Source organism: Amblyomma mixtum, chromosome 2 (assembly GCF_055824585.1).
Source record: "Amblyomma mixtum isolate Tamu chromosome 2, ASM5582458v1, whole genome shotgun sequence".
Classification (NCBI taxonomy): domain Eukaryota; kingdom Metazoa; phylum Arthropoda; class Arachnida; order Ixodida; family Ixodidae; genus Amblyomma; species Amblyomma mixtum.
Window position 1 is genome coordinate 161,111,596 of NC_143013.1, and position 24,158 is coordinate 161,135,753.

The following is a 24,158-nucleotide window of genomic DNA, read 5'->3' on the forward strand; positions in this document are numbered from 1 at the left end:
AAGGGAATTTTTTTCCTAGACCCACCGTTTGTAGAACTCAGTCATGATTTGCAGTTCATTTCCTGTGCGATTTAACAAGAAAATGTCATCGGGAATCGCAAATTACCTAAATAGCCTCCTTTAACTCTTATCCCCAATTGTTCTCAATCCAGGCCTCGGAACACATGTAAACAGGTAGTGAACATCATTGGCAAGATCGTGTCTCTCTGTCTGACATCATTCCTGGTTTGAATTTATTGCTGACTTTATGGAGAACTATGATCGGTGTGCATTCGCTATAGCTATCTTCCAGTATTTTCACATAACGCTCTTCTACACTCTGTTTCTGCAATGCCTACACGACTGCATGCTGAGATTTCCACTGACTCAGATGCATTCTCGTAACTAATGAAGGCTATCTAGATAGGGGTTGGTTATATTCAGCGCATTTCTCTATCACCTGATTCGGTTTCAGTTTGTTGAAATTGATGACAATACAATGCAGCATTGCCAAAGTGGCGGGACAAAAGGAGAGGAAGGATTCACCTGACTAAGCCCCTGGCACCCTATAACTGTCGGATCACAAGCAGCACAAGCAACTGCACATTATTACTGCTCATTATAATTAACAACAAAATATAGTACAACACTAACACTTTTAGTAAGAATAAAAATCAATACCTTCATCACAAAAAAGCAGGCTGTCAAGCACCTTTTCCTGCAATTTAAAATATATATGCAGAGAAAAATGTAGACGGCTCTCAGTGCGCGTGGAAAGAACGAAATGACCTTATCGCTTAGACAAAAATATAACTTTGACTGTTTTAAAAACACAGGCAAGAATGGAGACCACTCAATCAGATAAAGTTATCAAGGATGGCGATTTAAAAGCTCAGGGGCTTGCCATGATAGTAACTGTGTGTCACAGATTGTCCTGCGTTTGCTTTTCTTAAAAAGCACGTTTCTTAAAATAATAAGTGGGTTCAGTATCTGTGTATGCAGAGAGGAAGAGCTTAGGGTCGGCTCGGAATTCAGAGAAGAGCAGCCCCGACAACTGTTGATCGTAGAGGATTCTTATAGCCAGTATTGTGCGCTTGTTAAATCAGAACTGAGTATAACTCAATTTGAATAAGTTTAGATCGAATTTGGATAAGTGGCGGACCTCAAATAGGTGTGTTACACGGCAAATAAATTGATAGTGGGAAGATGCTCTATTGTGGCGTATATAAAGCTGTTTGTTCGAAATATTCAACTGAGCGAATCTATTTGGGATTTTCAACAATAAGCTTCCTCTAGGCTGATTGTTGAGAATCCCAGCTGGAATCTTAGCTGGAATCCCAGAAGCCTCCGGCTAATAATATTGTTATTATGGCCAGGAACCCTGTTGGTCTGATCGAGCCGATATGAAAAAAATTTAGACTTGAAGCCAGTGGCTAGAATTATTTGTTCTCGAAGTTGGTACTTGGAATACGTTATTGTAATTATTTGATGGACAAGCAAAAAGCTCTTCGATAGAATACAGTAAGAAAAATGCAGCGAGAAGTTAAAGCCGGTGCCGCTGCTCAAAATCATGTGGCGACGGTGTGGTACATAACAAGGGCTTTATCTGTCAGCAAGAACTTAAAAAAATATAATTTTTCAACAAGAGCAGGAGGCATGAAACTAGACAAGGTTCATTAAACGGTGTGGTAAAACTCACTTGAATCAGGCCACGGAAAAGCTTTGCTGGAAGAAGCTCTTAGAAAATAGCCAACAGTGTGCACTTAAGCAGGATATTTTAGAAAATGACGAGGCGAAAAAAAAGAAGAAGCCGGGAAGCATCGAGGAAATACGCGTATTCTTTTTATTTCTGGTGTTATCTACGGGTTCATTTAGTGGTATTATTTACATGCAATAAATTAAAGAGGAGGCAGAATTCTCGAAGATATCTCAAAATCTTTTACAGGACTAGAAAAACACATTTCCTCAATGATTTTAGATGTCTTAGGTAAGGGAAATTTTATGTATAATTATGTATATAATGAGCAGTATAATTATCATTGACTACACTTATTAGATTAAACCGTATATTTTGAAGAAGACTGCCATAGAAGAAAAATTGCTCGAAATTGTTCTTCACTCTCGGAGCACCTTTTGTGGCATACGGAAAAGAACACAAAATTAGTGCCCGAAGGTGCGCCCACATTGCACTATGCACCGAATAAGTAGGGCGCGTCAAAAGGGGCGTTAAGTGATTGTAATGCGCATGGCCTTCTTCTTGTACAACAAAATTAGTTTCGTTCGATGTAATTGCTCATGGCGTACTTTTTTGAGCGCCATCTTTTTCTTTTCGCCGAATCTAAGTTACAGCGTAGCCAATTTCCTCGCCTTTGGGCAGCTTTCTGAATAGCATTCAGATTTAGCCGCAATTTCTGGAACCTGCCTTCTTAATACATTTTCATGCTGCACCTTGCATCTGTCCACAACCTGAATAATTTGTGGCAGGTCAGTCAGCAAACAATGCGAAATTATAATACTGAAAACAGAAAACGTGAATTTATAAGTGATGAAACATCTCTTCTATATTGATTTTGCTCACTCTTCCATTTGCCGTACTCTCGCAGAATTGTGGTGCCTCAATTCTAGGGCAGCTTTTTAAAAATATAGGAAAAAAAATTCTGCATCATCGCAGATTTGTTCCATCGGGCATACGGCATGGTTTCATAAAAGCTACCAAATGACAAAAGAACGCTACAAAGAGACTAAACCGTCTCAAATTTATGTTTCTTGATAGCAAGCTCTACAGTGCCTATGTATATGAACTCGCACCGCTCTACTGATTAAAAATATTGCGCACTTTATGCGTCCATTTCTACTGACTATATCATGCAATTCAGGCTACACACGCCTGTTCATCATCATTTATCATCATTTATTTACCCTTAAGGGCCCTTGGCTTAGGGCATTACATAAGGGGGGGGGATGGTCGTTTCATAATCAGTGGTCGGTAATATCAACAAGAAATACAAAGTAGAGGTTTCATGGTCAACATTAACATTATCAACATTATCAAAATATCAACATGAGAAAGACACACCAGCTCAAGAACAACTTGGAGAGAGATAAGAAAAAAAACACAAACATGCAAACACTCAAAAACATGACAAAATAACTCAGCCCTTATTCACCGCTAGGAACTCGGTCCTGATTTCGCCCCTTCTTACGCAGGCTTTTATTCTACTCTGCGCCACGGCACCGCCTCCCTGGTTCAACAAACCCCCCGGATTCTTCGACTTCATCGACTTACCTTGGTACCCTTCCATCACCGACCACGAAGAACTTGAAACCTGCCTTCCACCGCCGTTCCCGCCCCCTGTCAAGTATAACGCCTCGCAACCTGGCGGAACTATCAGCGCGGGAGATACGCATCGACTACAAAAGACGCATGTCGCATGTCAAACGCATGTCGATCGCCACACTGAGCATTCACAAATAATAAAGTGCTGCGGTAATTTTTTGAACAAGTATAAATTCAATAAAGAATAATCTTTGGTCAAATATTTAGGGGAATGATTGCGCAAGGGTGGACGTCAATGAGTAATTACTCCCTTATTACAAGAATTATCTTCGTGTGATCAACACTGGCCGAACAATTAGCTGAGCTCAGATTTTGTCTTTGCACAGGGCGTAACCAACAATAACAAAGGCTAACGAAACACTGAGGACAAAGCCTCACTCCGCTCCTTAATATAGCTCAAGAGCGGGCCATTATTCTGACTCGTGTGTAGCCACCGTTCAGACCCTTTCTGTTTGCCTTTTGTGCGAATGGAATTGATGTGAACAGCTTCCACACTGCTGCTGCACTAGCAGTGAGCTCTCGATCCCAGCTGTAGCGAAATTCACTCCGGTCGGCAGGTTCCGCGGCTGTCTGCAGTATCTACGGAGGAAGGGTGTTCAAGTCGGAGCTACGGAGTTCGGGGCTGGCCGCTCGAAACAGGGTGCAGACCGCCTGCTTTCACGCAGAAATGTTAGCCAACTTTGTATTTTGAAAAGCGCGTTCCGAATAAGAAGTGAGCGTGGTTTTAAAAGCGGGAATGCAAAGTTATCTATTTTACGCAGATTTTTAGTTGCCAAAACATGAGCACCGAGGATACAGTGGAATATGACCTCGCTAAAGGGCGCAGAACACGGAGGACTAGAAAAAACGATGTCCAGAGGACGCGGGTTTTCTACGGTCTCAAACTTCATAAGAGAACACTCAGCGCAACTTTAACTTTGCTTTTTAGCAAAAAAAAAACAATATTGTGGTTCTTGCTGGCCATGCAGACATTTTCCTAGCACCAACTAACCCATTTATTGCCAATAAATTTAGGTTTGAAAATCTTCCTGCCTATTTAAACTCATGTAATTTGCGTCACGCCACCGCAGTCATCGCTTGTGATCGTTTTAAATTGAATTCGGTGTTGCCGAACCTCAGGGGTCTGCACGCAGGAAACTTTTTTTCATGCAGCTTGCTTGCAAAACCGAATGGTGGTGGCAGCACATGTATTTCATTTTCTGACCTTTTTTATAGTTTTAAATGAATGACTAGTGCAGTAAATCTGTCATTGTAACGGGATAATCTTTTGCACCTTCGATCACTTCGGTTTTTCGCCAGCGTTACTTTAAAAACAATGAGTTGAACAGGAATGTCGTGGCGACTACAAGACCCTTAGCGAAAAAGAGGATGTGCTAAAAATGCTTTTCAAACGTATTGTATTAATTTCATATTTATTTCGCATTTTTTTGTCCCTATGCTTAAACTGCAATACGAATGCTTTCTAAGTATACTAGGAATAATATTTTAAACGTTCTTAAAAATACGTGAAAAGTACGTTTTTGCCCGCTTAGCATATTTATAATGCATTAAAAATATAATAAAAATATACATTAGAAATATACTAAAAATATACATTTAATACATTAAAAATGTGTTTACTCGGGCTTAAAAATGTCTACTGGGCGCCTCCATGGAATGACACGGGTTAATTCATCAACTGGAGAACAAATCGTACACGGGTATTTATCATTAATCAACAGGAGTCTGATATTATAAGGTCACGTGATTGAATGGGAACGGCAGATACCTACATACAGCATACCAAGACGACAGCGACACAGCAAACAACAAATCCTACGACAAGCGCTATACTTGGCTTGCCGTATATATACCCAGCGAAAGCGACGCACTATTTTGCACGGTGATGCCTTTTTTTGCGCAAATACTGTGGGCTTCCAAATTATCGCAGAAGTACCCTACTGGTCGCGTTCGAATCTGGTATTAATTGAGAACGGAATTGCTAGTTGAAACTTGCGTCAGGCACAGGTCAGGAGTCGAACTGTCAACCAACAGATACATGGGCGTGTAAGGGAGCCGGTCTGCCCTGCCACACGGGGTCCTTTCCGCTGGCTTATTCGGACCCAGAAGTACCCAAAGCGCTTTTGCTGGTATAATGCTATCACGTTCTCACAAGGAAATGTTCGAATGACATTGAGTGGAATGACATTCGAGAATAGGAATGACATTCGGACTCGACGGACTGCCGCGGTGCTGCACGACACTTTCGAAACGCATTCGAAAGCCTCAGCTCGTTTTCAGTGTACAGCGACGACGACGACGGCGGTCACACTAGTCCGACAACGACAGTATATATCACGCTGAACAACAGCATGTAATTATAGTGAAATATCTAGTTTACTATAATATGATTCTAGAGGGACACGTTTTTCAGGCCAACGACACCGACGAATCCGGTCGGCGGACGGTCAGCCTTGTCGGCGGCTGAGCGAGAGCACGGTGATGAGGCGGCGGTGTGTGTATGCTCGCGCTTCTAAATGAGTGAAACGAACGGCTATATTTCACGTGTGCATACCTGAACACTCACCAGCGATAAGCGCTTGCCAAATCAATTTCAATCGACGACGGCTCTGTTCCCTTCCGCGACGACTAGGCCCAGCGAGTTCGCAGGGTTGGATCTGTGATTTCGGCGGTTGTGAAGAGCGAATCACAAGCTTTAGCGAATGCAAATGGTCACCAGGTGTAGTTTCGGCAACAGTGACCTGAAATCAACTATTGCTTACATCGCAGGGCACGCGTACGATGAACGGGATCGCCGGTGTGACCCAGACTGCCGAGCCGTGCTTTACGGCCAGCAGCAGTCGTCGCCGTCGCTAGCTTGTGGATAACAAGTTAGGCCGTTTCAGTTAAAGCGAACAGTCGCCATACATACTTCTGGATAAAGTAGTTTATAAAAAAGTACTGGTCACGTCGGAGAAAGCCGGGACAAGAAGCGAGAAGCGCCAGTCCTGCGCCATGCCAACAACCCGGCTTTCTCAGGCGTGCGATCGCATCATCGCTTCCCACACATTGTAGCACTGCGTAAACAATCACGAGTACAACCAGTAAAAAAGAAAACAGGTTGTTTATTAGAACCAAAGCGCAGGTTGCGTTTTATGTTATGTAAACAAGCGATGTAAACAACAGTATGAGTGCAGTCGTCCTCATCGGCGCACTCCCGGGGAAATTTCATGCTGACGCGGTTAATATTCATTGGCGTAATATTATCCTCAAGCACTCCCTTAGACAGAACACGTGTAGCATCGTTAGATGACATTCGGCTGGAAGGCATTCGAAGCGCCCGTGTAGCAGGGCTATAAGTGGTGATCACCTTCCTGCTAGAAGTTACCATAAACGAAAGGATGACAAGAAAGGGAAAGTTTTCACTCTTCGCTGAAACGTCATTTCGAGCCCTAGATTGTTCCACGGTAGCTTGAAGTGTAATGCAAATACGTTTACGCGGACAACCCATTTGTTAGAATTTAAATATACTTCAGACGGATTAATTGCGTATTTACGAAAGTACACTTTAAATAGATGGCCAGCACCAAAATGCGATGTCCCGAAACTCGATTTTGAGCATTAGATTGTTCAACGACAGCAGTGCGCTGCAAATATGCTAATGCGGACTGCCAATTTGCTAGAATGTCAGTGTTCTTTGGACGAATTAATTACGTATTTACGGAAGTACACTTCAAATACATTGAAGACACGCAAATGCCATTTCCCGAAACGCGATTTCGAGCACTCGACTGTTCATGGCAGCTAGAAGTGTGCAAAGACGTTTAAAAGGACTGCCCGTTTGTTAGCATTGAAATATATTTCGGATGAATTAATTTCATATTTACGAAAGTTCACTTTTAATACATTGACAAGATGCTAAAACTGCATGCATATACGTTTACAAGGGCTGCCCGTTTTCTAGAATTGAAGTATACTTTGGATGAATTAATTCCATATTTCCGAAAATACACTTTTAATACACTGACAAGATGCTAAAACTGCATGGATATTTTTTCATGTATTTGAAAAGTGCTCGAAGTATGCTTTAAGTGAGGTATTTTTGGCACATTTTAAAAATATATTTCGAATACCAAGCATGAAATTTCAGAAACGTATTTCCTACATATTTTTAGTGCATTCATGAATACAAAATATGTTTAAAATACATTTTAAATAGCCCTCCGTATATTCCAAACGTATTAGTTTTTGCTAAGGGGAAGCATAAAAGGTAAGGAGGAAAGGAAAAGATGGTTTGGTTTCGTTTAAGGGGTTTAACGTCCTAAAGCTACTCATACTATGAGAGACACCGTAGTGGAGGGCTGCGGAAATTTCGACTACCTGGGGTTCTTTAACGTGCAATGACATCGCACAGTACTCGGGCCTCTAGAATTTCTTTTCAGAGACATTCAACCGCCGCGGCCGGGATCGAATCCGCGTTTTTCGGGTCAGCAGCAGAGCATCATAACCACTGGGCCACCGCGGCGGCTCGAAAGGAAAATAATTAAAGACAACGTTACGCTTCGATTTAACATCAATGCTCTGGTAATGAAGCTTCAGTTGAGAGCATGTGCTTCTTCAGTACTCCTCTTGTGCTCTAATTCTGTGTATTCCTCACTCCACGCCCGAAATAAGGGAGAGCAAATCGCCCAAGTTGCGGTACTTCTAAGAGGAATCTTGTAAGCTCTAGCGTGTTGGACTGGACCTTCGCTTAAGCTCGAACTGCTGCCGTGAACTTTGGTCCAGGCCCAACAACTTCTGTTTAGATAATATAGAGCGCTTTACTATTAGAACTTGTGAGCGTCCGAAACTCCAAATTCGAAAAGTTCTCCCAGCCGCCCAATACAGACACCACACCGATATGTATGTGGTTCAGAAGTGAGGGACAGAGCCTCATTAAAGGCGATATTGAAATGTTTTTTTTTTCGAATTCTAATGATTTGAATTATATTACGGAAGCCACAGATGGCCCTTCAGAGCCACGAAAACTACGGAGCTTTATGATGACCGCTTCACTGAGCCGGGCTTTATCTTCGCCAACATCACGCCCTTCGTTTGTGAGTTAATACTGAGCAATGTTTCGTGGTCCGATTTGTAGATGCGCGCAAAGATATCAAACCACTGAAAATATTACTCCAACCGTTTATTCAATGACCGATGGGTACAGCTGAGCATTTGGGGATTTCTAGAGCAAAGAGCAGTGCCTCTGCGCTGTCTTACGTTGGCTGCAGTGTGTCGGCAAAGGAAAACAAACAGCGCCCTTGAAAGAGGAGGGCTGCTTGGTTTGATAGAGAATATATTCTTGGCACGTAAAGAAAACATGCCAGATGAGAAGTTATAAGAAGTTTGAAAGAGGCATAACTGCAATTCGGGCAATGAAGGATGGGGATAGAGAGATGAGAGCGGCCTTTTTAGCGCGACCTCCACGAAGTCTGCCGAAGAAACATCGCTCGCATTGATTCGGGGCAGCCCTGTTTTCATACCGGAAATCGAACACTGCACGTATAAGGAGGTCTGACGAGAGGCAGGAGTATTTAAGCACCTAGGGAATGCAGATAAGGAATGCTTTAATAATTTGCGCAAATAGAAGAATGACAATATCAGCCTGTTATGTCCCAACAAAAATAGACGAGTGGCGTTATGTATTGTATTTTTAGAGCACAAGATGGAGCGAGGATTCAAGCACATGACTCTGAAGGAGGGGCCAAAAGTTAACTCCGAGCAAACTAGCTTCGGGAATATATTTGCTAAGAAGGCTTCCCTCTACCTCTTTACGTCTGCCCACAATGACCTCACTCCCAAGTAACACTTAAAACAAACGTGAATGCAAGTTACGCTTGTAGCCTGATACATCGGCCAGAATTGGCGAAGCGTAAACATTGGACTGCACACTAATAAAATTACATTAAAAGGTAGTCAGAACTCTAGTATGGCGTCCCTTTGAAAAACGTTTATATACACGAGCACAGATTTGTGATCGCACGCAGGTCATGGACCAGATATTGAGAGTCATCAAGCTTGTCAGGCTTGATAATTGCATAGTGTCCGATCGCCGTGGTAAAACCTTGAAGAAACACTTAAAGTCCGCCTTAGGAGTATGTATCTACGGGCCGCTGACATGCCCATATATGCGGGATAGGGCATTCACTAGAGTCATAGACCGCAGGGAGTTCTCATACCGCAACTTGCTCAGTAGTGCTGCGGTTATGGGATGCTGCACTCCCCGGCAGGTAGCTGTATCAAACATGGCCACCGATATGGCTTATTAAAAACAGATAGCTCTTCCCAAGCTCCCGCAAGGTTCATGAGTGGTGGCATGGTGGCCAGGTGGATATTGCATTGAATTTATTGGGGTTAAGTTCATTTCCACCTTCCGGGCCGGTTGCGCACTACCCGGTGGGCAAGTGCCCACCGTTGCATTGGGCCACCTGCTTTTCTCGACACCACGACGCTGGCCTCTCAGCTGAACGTGATCCCATGCGCTATTACGGTAAATTCTCCGTTCGTGCTTTTAGCAACATCATTCGCAGACGTCTTCTCTTTACTGTGCGCACTTCACGGTTCTTTCTTCTCCAGAAGGCTTTGGTCTGGTTTGCAGTCAGAATAATCAAACCGCAGACTTAAAGTAGGCGCACTGTGCTTTTAAAGATCATAGCCACCAACAGGTTGCTCAATCCGATGTGGCCCTTACGCCAACGGCATGATGCCCAATGGGCTCATCTAGGCAGCACTGTTGTAGTCTGTGGCATCCACAGTCACTTGCATATGCTGAGTAAGGTGTCGATGCTGAAAAAGTGCAAGAACACCGCCTCTGCGGAGCAAGTTGAGTCCGAGATGAGGACGCCATCTTGAGCTCCATTCACAATCCGGCTGTTTTTTATAAGGTCGAAGTTTGAAAAGACTGCTTCAAGCGGCTGGTGCAAAAAAGGATTCCGGAATTGAAGTACAGCCCCCTTGCTTCATATCGCATAGCATTATGGGGAATTTCACGCCATCGTTCAAAGTGCACGCTTTGAATAGCCGTGGCAAGTAGAGTTATGACTTTAAAAGCTTCAGTTCTTCTCCGCACCTCTTTAATCCCTCGGAGGTAATTTTAACACCTGGTAGTTGGTCGCCAAATGCTGCTAAGTTAACGTCACGTTTGCAGCTTTTAAACCTGTCATGTTGAGTTTCCAACAGTGCACAGCAGGAGCCAGGACTACTTAGCACCATCCGCTCCGTCATAGGTCTGAGGGCCTACTTATGCACTTTCTCCGCAGTCAGTTGAGGTTGCGTGCCCTTGCGGTTCAACTATGCAGAGAATCAATAGTGAAACTAAAACTGGGAATGAAAGTTTATAAGAGGAAATTAATTGCGAGATGTGCTACCGTTTACAAATTAAACATAAAGAACGAATCGCGGACAATCAGCCCGCCCCAGTGATGAATAGCATTTCAACGGCCTTGTAATCGCCGTACTGGAGAAGCTGGTTTCTTCTTAAATGAAGTCCCGACCCTGCAAGCGTTGCCCATTAATTTTAATGTAATTATAGCGCCGTCCCGGCGGGAGATATAAGGGAAACACCGATACCTCCATTTACTTCCGCTTTCAAAAGATAAACGCGCGCAAGTGGCAAAGCTTTTCTAAACTCTGCGTACACCAAGGCCAGACGAACTGCTTATTTCACGTCTCGTGTACCCATCCCCTATGCCAGATGATGAAAATTTTACAGCAGCTTGTCAATTTACTTCAATGTGCCTTCAGGTGGCCTGCATCTGTGTATAAGTCTTCTAGGAAAATAGCATGCTTCAGTTTTTTTTCCCCACGAGTGGCACGCATGCTTCGGTGTTGCCTGTGAATAGGATGCTAAGGAGGTGCGTAAAATTATTGCTACCAGGTAATCCACAGTGTCCCGGATTAAGAGGAAAGAAAATTCGTTTAGTGCTCTAAGAGGTCGAAATGCTAGGTGTAAAATTTCTTCTTGCATTTTTCGAGAGTCTTTGTCAGGGAAATGAACGTTAATACCGCATTCTACGGCTCTATTGCTTCGCTGGAAGAAAACAGTCTTTCTTGAGCGGGCATCAACATATCTATTCCCTTTAATTGGTATTAGGACGGATTATACTTAGTGAGGTAAACTTCCAGTTATGATAGTTTGCAGTTACTTCCCCGGGTTTGTTCACGTATATTCCATCCAACGACACAATATATGACACCGAGCTGCCATCTTAACACGCGCCCCAAAAAGCGGACGCTTTGCCCCATGTTGCGTGCTAAGGGTGCGAGAGAAGTAGTGATCATTTATCACCATCTGATGTTAGGATTGTGTATACTAATCCTAACATCTAATCCTGAATACAAAAACATCTTTTTCACCGGCGATCGACACCTGTCCTCCGCATATCGTCGCGATTACTGAAACTTGGCGGTGATCTCAAATTCGTGATAACGAAATATTTCACAACGAAGAGCGCTTCGCAATATATCGCAATGACCAACCTAACGTGCGGGCAGGAGGCGCTCTCCTTGCTATATTGAAAGACATTCTGTCATCATGCGTCTAGAGTAATATCGTCTCTGAAACTGCCTGGGCCTCGGTTGCTCTCGACTGCCAGGAAATAATATTTGCCGTATGCTATCTCCCTCCTTGTTCTCTATGGTCATTCAATAATGACCTTCATGACGAACATAACTTAATAAACACCAGATTTTCAACGGCTAGCTTTCTTGTTCTGACCGGTTGATTTTAACTTTCCTAATGTTTCTTGGGATACACCGCCTCCAAGCCTACCTCCATTTTCATCCGATGCGTGTGATTTTCTTAATTTATGCTCCATTTTTTCACTTACCTTGTTAGTCACTAATGCTACCAGAATCTCTCAACGACTCTGTATTTTGTGTATTATATACTATTAACTAGCACACCAAGAACCCAACAGCTAATAATGTATAACTAGGAGCAATCATTTTTGTATTACTAATTAGTTTGCTGCACTGTATATTTCTTTTCTTAAAATTTTGTAACCACTCCCCTCTATAATGCCTCTGGCCCTGAGGGTACACGAAATAAATAAATAAATAAATAAACACATCAGATTTTATCCTGACCAACCGAACCGACTTCACTTCCGCTATCGCGTACTAACCAAAGATAAGTGATCCATCTTTGCTCATTTTCAACATTAACACTGCCTGTCCTTAAGCTGCAAGAAAAAAAAAAGAGTCCATACTTGATTACATTTCAGCAGACTTCGAAGCAAGTAACAATGAGTGACCAGTGTTTACTGAAAACGTCACAGATTTTGACGATCGCTCCGTGCAAACTAACTCGGATATGTTTGCAGACAATGACCACGACCTAAAACAGAAATAGAGTCCAAGAGGCACCGTCACTTCCAGTCCGCTAGCTCCGTGGTGTGCCGCCCATATAAGGCGCCTATCTGACAGAAAAATGGACCGATATCGCACAGCTAACCTATCACCATGTAACGATCGTTGGGACTAATACAAGGCCGACGCCGATGCTTATATAACTGCACCAGCAAAAGATAAATTCCTTTCCAAGACTTTGCCATGCATGCTACATACCAAAAATAGAAAATTTTGATGCGTTATCAACACGCATACCAGAGAATCTATTAACCTAACTGACGCGTCAGCGGAGCCTATTTGGCTCATTTGCGCGCATCATCACTTAACCAAACCTTTCTTGTGTACTTCTCATGCACATCAAACGCCACGCATCCCGTTCCACTCGAGTACAATTACCAATCTACACCTCAAATTTTCATGGATTCATCTTGCGTTGCTAAACATAGTAATGTCCCTGAATTTCAGTCATCGCCGGGTTTTAACTGATTTAGTGCTAAATTAAAAGAAAAACACAATTACCTGCACCTTCTTAATACTTGCCAAGACTTCAGCAGACGCTCGACAGTTCCAGTCTTGCAACACAATGGAAAATGAGGAAGGTTGTGCTCCTATTCAAATCGTGAAATCAAACCTTCACTAAACTTATCACCCTATCTCGCTCACTATTACTTGCTGCAAGCTATTAGTGCATGTAATCTGCACTAACCTTGCTAACTATCTCGAGCCTAATTCGTTTTTTACACTAGCACAGCATAGCCCTTTATTCCGAAATTCAACTTGCCAGCTTTACTGCCAAACATCACCATATTTTACAGCGCGTATCAGAAGCTAACTGCACTTTCCTTGATTACTCTAAAGCATCTGACAAGGTATGTCACCGCTTAATATTTTAAATTAAAACCCAACTGACTATCAACTACAACGTTCTAAAATGAATTGCATACTTTCTTCGTACCTGTTCGCAATTTGTTCTCGCTAAAAATTTTACCTCACCTTTCAACCTAGTTTAATCGGGTGTGCAACAAGGGACAATGCTTGGACCCCTTTTGTTTCTTATTTATATCAGTGACCTCTCTTGCATTAATTCATCTAACGTTCTTTCTAACAACTAACATCTAACATTCAGCCTCAAGACATCGGGCACCGGGTTTAAAGGCCCCTCACAATGCTAATTGCATCAAGTTACTGTATTTTGCAGTGACAATAAATCTTCGTTGCTATGACTAAGCATTCCGTATATTTAGTGATCGGAATCAACTCAGGAATGTGGGCAGGATAACGTGCTTCAAAAAGGGAGTGTGCTAAATGACAACTTGCTCCCTTTGTACTCCAAGTTAAGCTTATTCATGTTTAAATGCACGCTCCTCTAGTATGACTGAAAGCTCGCAGCAAACCATCACTGAGTGCCGACCGTTGAATGCTACACGAAACACGCATGGAAGCACAGTAATGTCTCCTCTTGTAGTTTTGGGGATGATGCGAATTCATTACACGAGCCTTTGTCAGACCAGGTGTCACCCAAACTTCACGCACTTTTAGCGTGACTTTCCAGACACCCTTAGAGCGTGTGGGGGTAGCGCTCTCGGACTCAAAGGAGATGCTTTCGACTCAGCATGGCAAGCTCAGCGGAGACCAGCTACCAAGTGACAAGAGGTTTTTGGTCGTTCGGTGCCCAGCTTACGCCGGTCGCAAGCCAGAGAATGGGCCGGAGCCTAATGTTCTCAAACAAAACAAACTTTTACCAGCAATGAAACCATACAGAGGATTTCACTATCACTAGTTCAAGCACATACAAAGTGATTAACAAAACAATGCAACTAATGCAACGTTAAACTCGAGAGAGACTACATTAAAAATGCATGTTGCACCTCAAGTGCACTAACGCAAGAGAGAGGCAAAAAAAAACACAATTTGTTCACCGCGAACTGCGACAGTCCGACGAACAGAGGTCCTTCGAAGATGCCGTCCCGCAGACTGTCGTGTGCTGTCTCGGTGGTCCAAGGCTGGGGCGAGTGGTGTTGTCCTGGGAGTCGAGCGCGCGCTTCGATGAAGCTTAAACGGCGGCTCGGGCTCAACTGACAGCGGTCAACGCCCTTCTCATATAGGCTTGGTCCGCGTCTGTATGTTCTTCGCGCCAAGGCTGGCGCGCATATACACACAGTATCGGCCGTGCAGTCTCCTCCTTCTCGCGCCGGGCGCGCGTCCCCACTGGTCAAAACGCCCGGAGTGGCTTCAAGGAGCACCTGGAACTTCCTGTCGTGGCGCCGCCACGATCGCGCGACTCAAGAGGTGGGGGGAGGGGCATCTCTTAGCGCACGAAATTCTACGGCCTCTTTGTCAACATCACGTAGAAACGACTCGGACAGTCTAGAACAATCGACGGCAATCCCCACCGCGCCACGTCGGCGACCAGTGGTGGAGGGGGCAGCCACGCACACAAGGCTAGTTGCTCACCGCGGTTTCCTTCTCCCCGTTTTACGACCCGCGCTTGCGATATGCGTCCGCGCGGCGCTGTTTATTTCTTTTTTTTCAGACTTGCGCCTAATTTTGTGACACCAACATTGGCTCTCTAGGAAGGTGTCACGACTCGCACGTGTTTCTGTGCTCAGACCTCACGAAAATTATTGCGAGCTCTAAATTTAGCCAGTCAAGACTTACATTTTGTGGCATTCTTTTGCATACATGTTAGCTTCGGAAAGGGATTGGGTCTCGGAAGGCTCAGGGAGATAGAGAAGGTTGGTGTCCATGGCAAATGTAGGCTCTCGAGCATATACGATAGAAAAAGGGGAGAACCGCGTGCAAGGAAGTTCTTGGCCCCTATTGAAATGACCGGTTTCAACGTACATGGCGAGCATGTCACTGAGAGTGTGATTGAACCACTCAGTCATGCCCCTGAGTCGAGCGTGATGTGCGCTGGTACAGGTATGAACGATTTGCATTGCTTGAGCAGCCCGAGAGAAAAACACGGCCGCAGTCACTTAGAAGTTCTTGCGGGGCGCCGTGGCGAAGAACAAGACGGTGTAGAGTGAAATAAGCAACATTCTGTACTGTAGCAGATTGTAGAGCCGATGTTTCTACGTAGAAGGTGAGGCGGTCAAAGGCCACGATGACCGAGCGGTTATCAGCCGAACTGGTCAGAAGCGGACCGTAAAGATCAATGCCGATGTGGTCAAAGGGGCGGCCAGGGTAGGGTGACGGCTTTAATGGATGGCGTCGGGACAGGGAGGGTTCTTGCGATGGTGGCAGGCTGTACATGACCGAAAGTACTGACGTATGAAGCGGGACATACCACGCCTGTAGTATCGCACACGCAAGCGAGCATATGTTTTCAATACACCGGCGTTGCCACATTGCGGACGTTCGTGGAAAGAGGCGCAGATGGCAGCACGGAGCTGTCGAGGGATTACCAACAGCCACTTCCGCCATTCGGAGAGGTAGTTTCGACGGTACGTATAAAAGAAAGAGAGGAAAGGTGGTGGGCTCGTAGGCGAAGGGTCAGGGAGAAGAATGCGGTGACAGGACAGGAAGGTGAGGAGTTAGGCAATTCAAGGATTCTGCAGTTGTACGGAAAGCATATCAGCGACGTCGAACGAAGAGAGATCGTAGGCGCAGACAAAGGCACAGACGGAATCAAATGGGAGCAGCGAACGGGAAAGGGCGTCGGCGTCAGAGTGCTTGCGTCCAGAGCGATATATGACTCGAACATCTAACTCCTGGAGGCGTAAAGCCCAGCGGGAGAGTCGGCCAGAAGATTCTTTGAGGAAGGAGAGCCAGCAGAGGGCATGATGGTCGGTGACAACTTAGAATTGCCGGCCATAGACGTGAGGACGGAACTTTGAGATCCTCCAAATGATGTCGAGGCATATTTTTTCGGTTGCAGACTAGTTGGATTCCGCCTTGGTGAGGCCGTAGCTGGCGTAAGCGGCAACGTATTCCGGATGCGGAGACTTTCGTTGGGAAAGAACTGAGCCAAAGCCCACACCGCTTGTGTCAGTGTGAATTTCTGTTGGACAGTGGGGATCTTGGCGGGGAGGCCAGCAGGCGACGTAATGTGTTGAACGCGGCATCGCCATGGGGCGCGACCAAGACGAGAGATTCGACCTGCTGCGGAGAAGCTGCGTTAGAGGGGCGATGACATCGACGAAATTCTGGTTGAAGCGGTGGAAGTATGGACAAAAGGCTATAAAATGGCGACATTCCGCGGTATTTGGGCAGTTCGGAGAAGTAGGCGACGGAACAAAGTTCGGCAGGGTCAGGAAGAATGGCATCCTTGGAAACGACATGACCTAATATTGTGACCTTCGTGGCACCGAAGTAACATTGAATCTGGGTTAGTTGGAGCCGTGCTTCAGGAAGGCACCTCAGTACACGCTGAAGGCACATTAAATGGGGAGAACAATCTTTGGAATAAACGATGATGTCATCCAGATAACATAGACGCGCTTCCATTTTAGCCGGCTTAGAATAAGATCAATCATTCGCTCGAATGTGGCTAGGCTTTTGCTTAGGCCGTACGGCATGACACTGAATTCATAGAGGCCGTCTGGGGTGACGAAGACGGTTTCAAGGCGAAAGCCTTTAATGCCTCATCGCTGTCGACAGAAGGTTGTCAGCAGAGGTGTCACGCTTTTGTAGGCAGACCAGTAAAAAAATCTCGCGCACGATGCGATTCGAACCACCATCCTTTGTTCCGCAGCCGAGCGTGCTATTGGCTACGCTACTTCCTGCCAACGCATATGTAGTTCTCCTTGTCTAGGACTCTGAATAGCGTTTGCAGAAAGGCATCGAATCAGACAGATGCCTCCCAAACGCCCTCCAGTGTCTCCAGCATTTGAGATTCACAAACAATTGTGTACTTAATTAACATCTTAACCACACATCATTGACACAAGCAGCAACCCCGCGTTAAACGCTTTCGCCTCACCGCTCTTTAGGCCAACAAAGTGCACCCCTGAATTTTTTCGGCCGGTCAGCTGCAGCCATCGAGATTTGCGTTAGCCGGAACGTAAGTATAAGGACAAATATACTCCGCTCCCTCAAGCAATCCAGTGCGTCGGCGATTCCGGGTAAAGGATAAATATCGTTGCGGGTAATCTTGTTGAGACGGCGTTAGTCCACACAGAACCTTATGGAGCACCTTTTTTCGTCAGCAGGGCAACAGGAGAGGCCAAAAGGCTGTGAGAAGGCTGTATGATGCCGCGCTGAAGAATATGGTCGACACTGCCACGTATGACGCCGCGCAAAGTGGGCGAGACGCGGTACGGTCGCTGGCGTAAGGAGGCGTGCGTACCTTAGTCAATTTCGTAAGAGACGGCCAGCCCACGGCCCAGAGGAGGTTGGCAAAGGTCAAAAGAGGTGCTGAAGTGTTGGAGAATGTCAGCATCTGGACACGTTGAGCGGGCGGTAGGTTGGAAGTGATGGCGCGATGAAAGACGTCAACGGGAAGCGGATCAGACGTGGTCACACAACAGGTCAGGGCAGCAACTTCGCGACAGGCATGGTGATCAGAGATTTTGTAGGCAAGAGCAGGGCTGAGTTCTTCAATGTTGCAGAGCCATTCGCGGTGAAGGACAGATGACGGAAATTAAAAGGATTGAGATCGATGGCACAGTGACCATCGGAAATCGTGAGAACGGCGAAAGAAATCGCAAGACGGATTTGGCGGGAGGCGGCCGCAGTGGGTGTAAAGAGAAAACGGTTGCTTAGGGCAAGGTGAGGTCGGAGCGGAACGAGCGCAGAAGAGAAGGGAGGTATGTCAATGTCTGCAGCAACACGAAGTTTAGCGGAATGTACTGGCAGGTCGCATAAGGAAATGTTACGCACAGAAGAAAGCGCAATTTCAGCACGGGCACAATCAAACAGTGCACGGATGGTCGAGAGAAAGTCGCAGCCGAGGATGACATCTTGAGAGCCCTCACGCAGCACAACAGACTCGATGAGATATGCTAGGTCGTTGATAGCAACGCGAACCTTGCTGATTGCCATGGGGTGGACGCACTGCGAGTTGTCTGTACGGGGCGAAAAGTCAGACAGTGACGTCGTCACCTTGCGAAGTTTACGGCGAAGAGAGTCAGTAATCACCGACACGGCAGCGCCAGTATCAACGAGAGCAAGAACCTAGACACCTTCCAGAAACGCCAGAATCAAGTTAGCGGGAGGAAGCGGTGTACTTAAAGTTCGTGAAAGACTTAGTTCTTGGCTCCGGAAGTGCGGCGTTCAGTTTCCCTCCGGGAGGGGGTTTGGTGCCGGAGCATAGGGGAAATTGAACGCCGGCGAGAGGAAGGCGAGCGGCGAGTCGGATAATTCGGGCGAAGCATAGACGTGCCAGAAGAGCCGCTTGTAGGGGCGGCTCGTGATCGCATCCGTACGGGCGCACATCATCGCGAGAACAAGGCAAACGCTGACTGCAAAGAAGTGCGACGTGACCCGGAAGCCCACAAATGTAGTAGATTGGCCATTTGTCGGTGGTGCGCTAAAGGTTCATATTGTATCATCGGGTGCGAGGAAACGAGGCTGGCGGAGTTCGCATAAACGGGGGTAGAGCATAATAGGGAGGACTGCTGCGCAACGCGGGAGGGGCCAGCGAGCCCGCTGTGCCGGTGAAGGTTTCATCATACGTGAGCGGTACTGCCACAGGAGGAAACAGGAGGCTGTATGGGAGGAATGCAGCACCTCCTCCTGAACAACATGGCACTTAGTCGGCGCGACGCTAGGTCGGCAGTAGGGCAGGCATAGTCTTGAACATGATGCAGTAGTCAGGCGACTTCTTCGAGGATAATGTCTTTGATGCGCTGCATGAACAGGGATTGCTCAGAAGGCGAGGGACTAAGGGCCAAGCCAATAAGACCTTCGGTAGATGCAGCAGACTGCCGCGTAGAAGCACGTTGCTTTCGCAGCTCGTCAAAGCTTTGGCACAGGATGATGGTACTGACGAAGGTGGGTTCAGCAGGCAGGAGCATTTGGAAAGCATCATCGGCGATCCCTTTAAGAATGTGGTTAACTTTATCTGTCTTCGGCATCGAAGGATTAGTGCGCTTGCATAAGTCAATATAGCTGTTCTGTATGCTGAGTATAGTCTAAAATATAGCTCGTGAAGATTTCGGCTGGTAGCCGAGCTCCAGTACGGAGACATTGCTCGGCGCGGAGTTTCCGCATGGGGGGGGGGGGGGGGGGGGGGCCAAAAACACCGGCGAAGCTCTTCTTAAATGAGGACCAGGTTGGAAGGTTATTCTGCTGCATTCGGGGTTACGCATACGCACGCACATTACCGACGGGACAAAAAGCACCAGTGCACAATTTTTCAAAAAGTACTATACTAGCCGGTTAAAATGTTGACACTGCTACTTGTCAGCATCGTGAACGCCACGTGAACGCCGTTGTACTTTTAACTCTTTCGTTACCACAGGAAAAGGACCGTTTTTTATATGTCGCAGACAAATATTTTTTATAGAAAAATTGTGATGGATAGAAGTATATAAAATGCATAAAAATTATTGCAGTAGAACGCGCTTTCTAATGAAGTTCATTTTAGCACAAATTCTGTTTATAAATTCTGCGTAAAAATCAATAAACACAACAAAAATAAAAAGAACAAAATTTTTGTGTTTATATGAATATACCTTTAAAAACAATTTTACTAAAAACATTTTAGAATATACAGAACAATTCGCATTCTTTCTAAAATATGGCAATAAAGTATAAAAATTATAACTTGAATAGTTCTCGAGCTAGAAATTTTTTCTTTATGCCTCTTGAAAAGGCTGATTCGAGAGTGTCCTTGATATGACATTTACAGTCCAACAAAAAAAAATTGGATGTGTAATGTTATGTGCCAAATGAAAGCTTGGTAACCGTGGTTGAAGTAAATATAAATCAAAACATATTTAATTGAAGAAAAAATTGAAAACAAATTATGAAACAAAGTATAGCTGTGATATACCGATATATAGTGTGCGATAAATATAGCTACCATATAGCTGCGGAATAAAAATCCGACGTTACAGCATTGTCGTCCGAGTAACTGCTGCTCGGAGAATCTTAAAAATCAGCTGCAGAGGCTGGGGAATCACGTGAAGCGGGACTCTTTCGAGCGCGCTAAGTGCCCGAGCTCGACGCGGCGCCATCCTCACCGCGTGTTACGTCGCAATAAACCTGTGCTTCAAGGGAACCTCAAAAATGCACGACTCGCGGGGAAATAACGAACTAGGTCGAAAATGGAACTAACTGTCTGAACAACAAACCAGATATGCGCCCGCACAAGGGGATGGCAAAAAGAAAGCGAAACTAACACGGCCAGCGTTCCGGGATTGCTTTGCACAGTTACAGCTTCTGAACCAAACTCCTACAACGCCACATCGTCACCAGAGACTCTGATACCCGTAAAATAGATAATAACTGCAGTCGACGCAGTGGAATTGCGCGGAGCAAGGTTTTTCCGAGCACGCGTCGACCGCGCGCCCGACGCTATGCCCGGAGCGTCCTCGCTGTACCCTCCGCTTCAAGGCCATTCTAATAATTCGCGCGTCATGAGGAAATGGCAGTCTACGCATAAACCGAAACTGTAGTCTCTGGAGAACAAATCAGGTGGCGCCAGACCACCGTAACAGCTATAACGAGGAGCGTCGGTTCGCACAAACGGACCGGAAGGAGGAAACTGAACAGATAAGCCTAGAGTTCTGGGCTCTCGTTGCGCAGTTTGTGCTTCGAAACAATACCTGATGATAGAGCGTCGTCGTCAGAGTCCGTGCTAATCGATGCATCAAAAATATGTTGTGCAAACGCAGCAGAATTTCGTGCAACAGGGTTTTTTCGAGCGCGCGCCATATCTGATGATACTTGTTAGAAGCGTCCGACGCCGCACCCCCAACATCAAGCGCGTCTCAAAAAATGCCGCTTTTTGGCAAAAATATAAACTAAGCAGTAAATTCAAGTTCAATGTGTGAACAACTAACAGAATGACTCAGCAAATGCGCAGCGGCCGCGGTCGCGCTGCCGTAGCGCTTCGATTTTTCGATCACCAGTGACCGAAGCACATAGTCGTGTTAACGAAAGAGTTAAGTGAATCAATGCTGTGATGTTGGGAAAACTTTTTCTTTGCTCCTTTAGGTAAGTCGCCTCACGTTGTACTGACTCATTTTCAATCCCTGCTGGCGTTGCACGTCTTCACTAACGCGGAACACTCCAATACCAATCACACTGATTCCAAGCCCGTCATAAAGCTTACGACACTTATTCAAAGTGAATCATCCAAAAGTGAGTTTAATGCTAATGCTGGGAATTCGTCTAAGGCTTGGAGTAAGTTATTCATGAGGCTGGTAGATCATACCGTAACGATTTGTTTCCTAGGACAGAAATACCACTGACATTTTTGTTTTCGATCACTAGGAGAAAACCACCCGTCATTGACAATTATGCTTTGGCAGCATTCTTCTGCTCTCATTACGTGCACTCAAGACATAGAGTGGCATCGCCACAACTTCGAGAACTTTGCCAAACTGGGTTTTACTTTCTCGCTAACAATGTCTCCACGTCGCGGACGTTGCATCGTTGTTAGGGGACATAAATAGTAAATTTCCTGTTCGGGCGTTCAAGGTGGCCTCCTCTGACTTAGTTGGGGCTGATGTGTAACCAGCCAAAGACAGAGCTCTTCAAGCTTCTTTACCCAACCACTCCTTCAATAGGTACTGCTAGCAATTCGCTCCTTAATATAAGTACTGAAACAAGTTATGCTCATTTAGGAAGGTTTTATAATTACTGACAGGGACATCGACTAAACGTTTTTGCTTGCAACTAGAGTTCTAATGGGCTTACCAGTGTTTCAACAGTTGCAAACGGGAGCGGAGGCGCCCTTGAGACAAAAGAAGACGCGTGGTTGTTGTGCGTTATTCAGGCGTGTTTAAGCTTCACTTCCCTTCCTCGAAGTCTTCAAGCGCCATATTGCCTTCCGCTTTCATTTTATTTGTTTTTACATTTCAAATACATTTAATGCACGCGCTATTCAATTGTTACTTTCATGTTCAATATGCAGCATGAGATTACTGGAAAGCTTTCACTAACTTTCACCATTATTCACATTCTTCTCTTTTGGGGTACGCTTCTGTTCGATCAGTAGATTCTATACCCTGATCTCGAGAGCACGCTTATTATTAGAAAGGGCACAGAACACATCACACAGGAAATTGTGAAATGGAAACTGGTATACAATCTTGAGCAAGCCTGAGTATGTTCCACGTCTATCACCCTCTCCGTCTCTCCGAAAAGAGCTGACCTATTTGTGGATGCGTCTACGATCACCATAGCTGGAAGAAAATCTTTATATGCGTGGAAACATTCACAACAAAGTAGTTGGAAGCTCAGAGCCATTCTTTTCCTCTCGTCTCTGTCCCTTTTTTTTGCGCTGCCGTCTTTTTCAGTTATGTACCAACTCGGCATACTCACCCGCATTAAACATACCACTCGCTTGCAAGGTAGTTGTTTGGTGGAAATGTTTTTAGGAGAATCCCCCAAGGTGGAGTAATTGTAATAAGGGAATAATTACTCTTGGCCGCGCTTGGCTGCAAGTCAACGAGTAATTACTCCCTTATTATGGTAGTTACTTGTTCCACAGAAAAAAAAGTCGCTTTAAATATTGAGTCCACTCAATGAGATATTGAGATCAGTTGTACTGAATGAAACCATTCGACGAGGTTGGATGGTAGATATCAATAGCAACTTCTTGAATCAGGGAAGCGGGTAATGGCAGCTTGCACAGAAGATTGAAATCCGATTCGTTGAATAAAAATTGCAGGCAAGTGCGGATGTCAATATATGCTGACGACATTTGTATTTAGTTTACTGGCTACCAACACAAGCGATTAGCCCTGATAGCTCGATAGGCTCTACTTTCGGTGCAAGCTTAACTTCAAGGTGTGGGATTGTCTCTATCAGTGAAAAAATCCGGCTTTACTCTGTTTCCGGGTGTAGGAAGGCGTCAAGCGTGGTTACGGGTGGACCTTGGTCACTCTTGCATGCGTCAATTAAATCACACGCGTTTTCTGGGCGTCATTATTAACTCCCGTCTACAGTGGCGAAAAGCTATGGATACGATTGTCTCTTCTCTATCTTCGCATCTCAATGTGATCGGTAGAATTGCTGGTGAGAAATGGGAAACCATTCTTCTACAATGGTCAAACTTCATGAAGCGCTGGTGGTTAGTCGCATAATGTATCAATTACCTTTAATTTCCCCCTCGGCTTCACAGCTTAAACGTCTTGAAGTTTTCCATAGAAAGGGCCTAAGAAGAGCCATTGGAGTTCCTCAGGCGGCTTCGAGCAAGGCAGTACTTCATGAGTCACTATCAAAACCTCTTAACCTTGTTGCTTCACAGAGACTACTACTTCGTCTTGGCCGCCTAGGAGAGACGGTAGCTGGGCAATCCCTTCTCCAGCGGCTCTGCAAGAGATGAGTCGAAGGCCTACTTGGCCCTTAATACTTC

The 24,158-nt window shown here is 45.3% G+C and overlaps 1 protein-coding gene across 1 annotated transcript in view; it reads right to left on the reverse strand.

The window, feature by feature from the left end:
- LOC149361422 (uncharacterized) overlaps positions 1-24,158 on the reverse strand; it is a 442,275-nt gene that overhangs the window by 129,765 nt on the left and 288,352 nt on the right. The gene's annotated exons all lie outside the window — the stretch shown is intronic.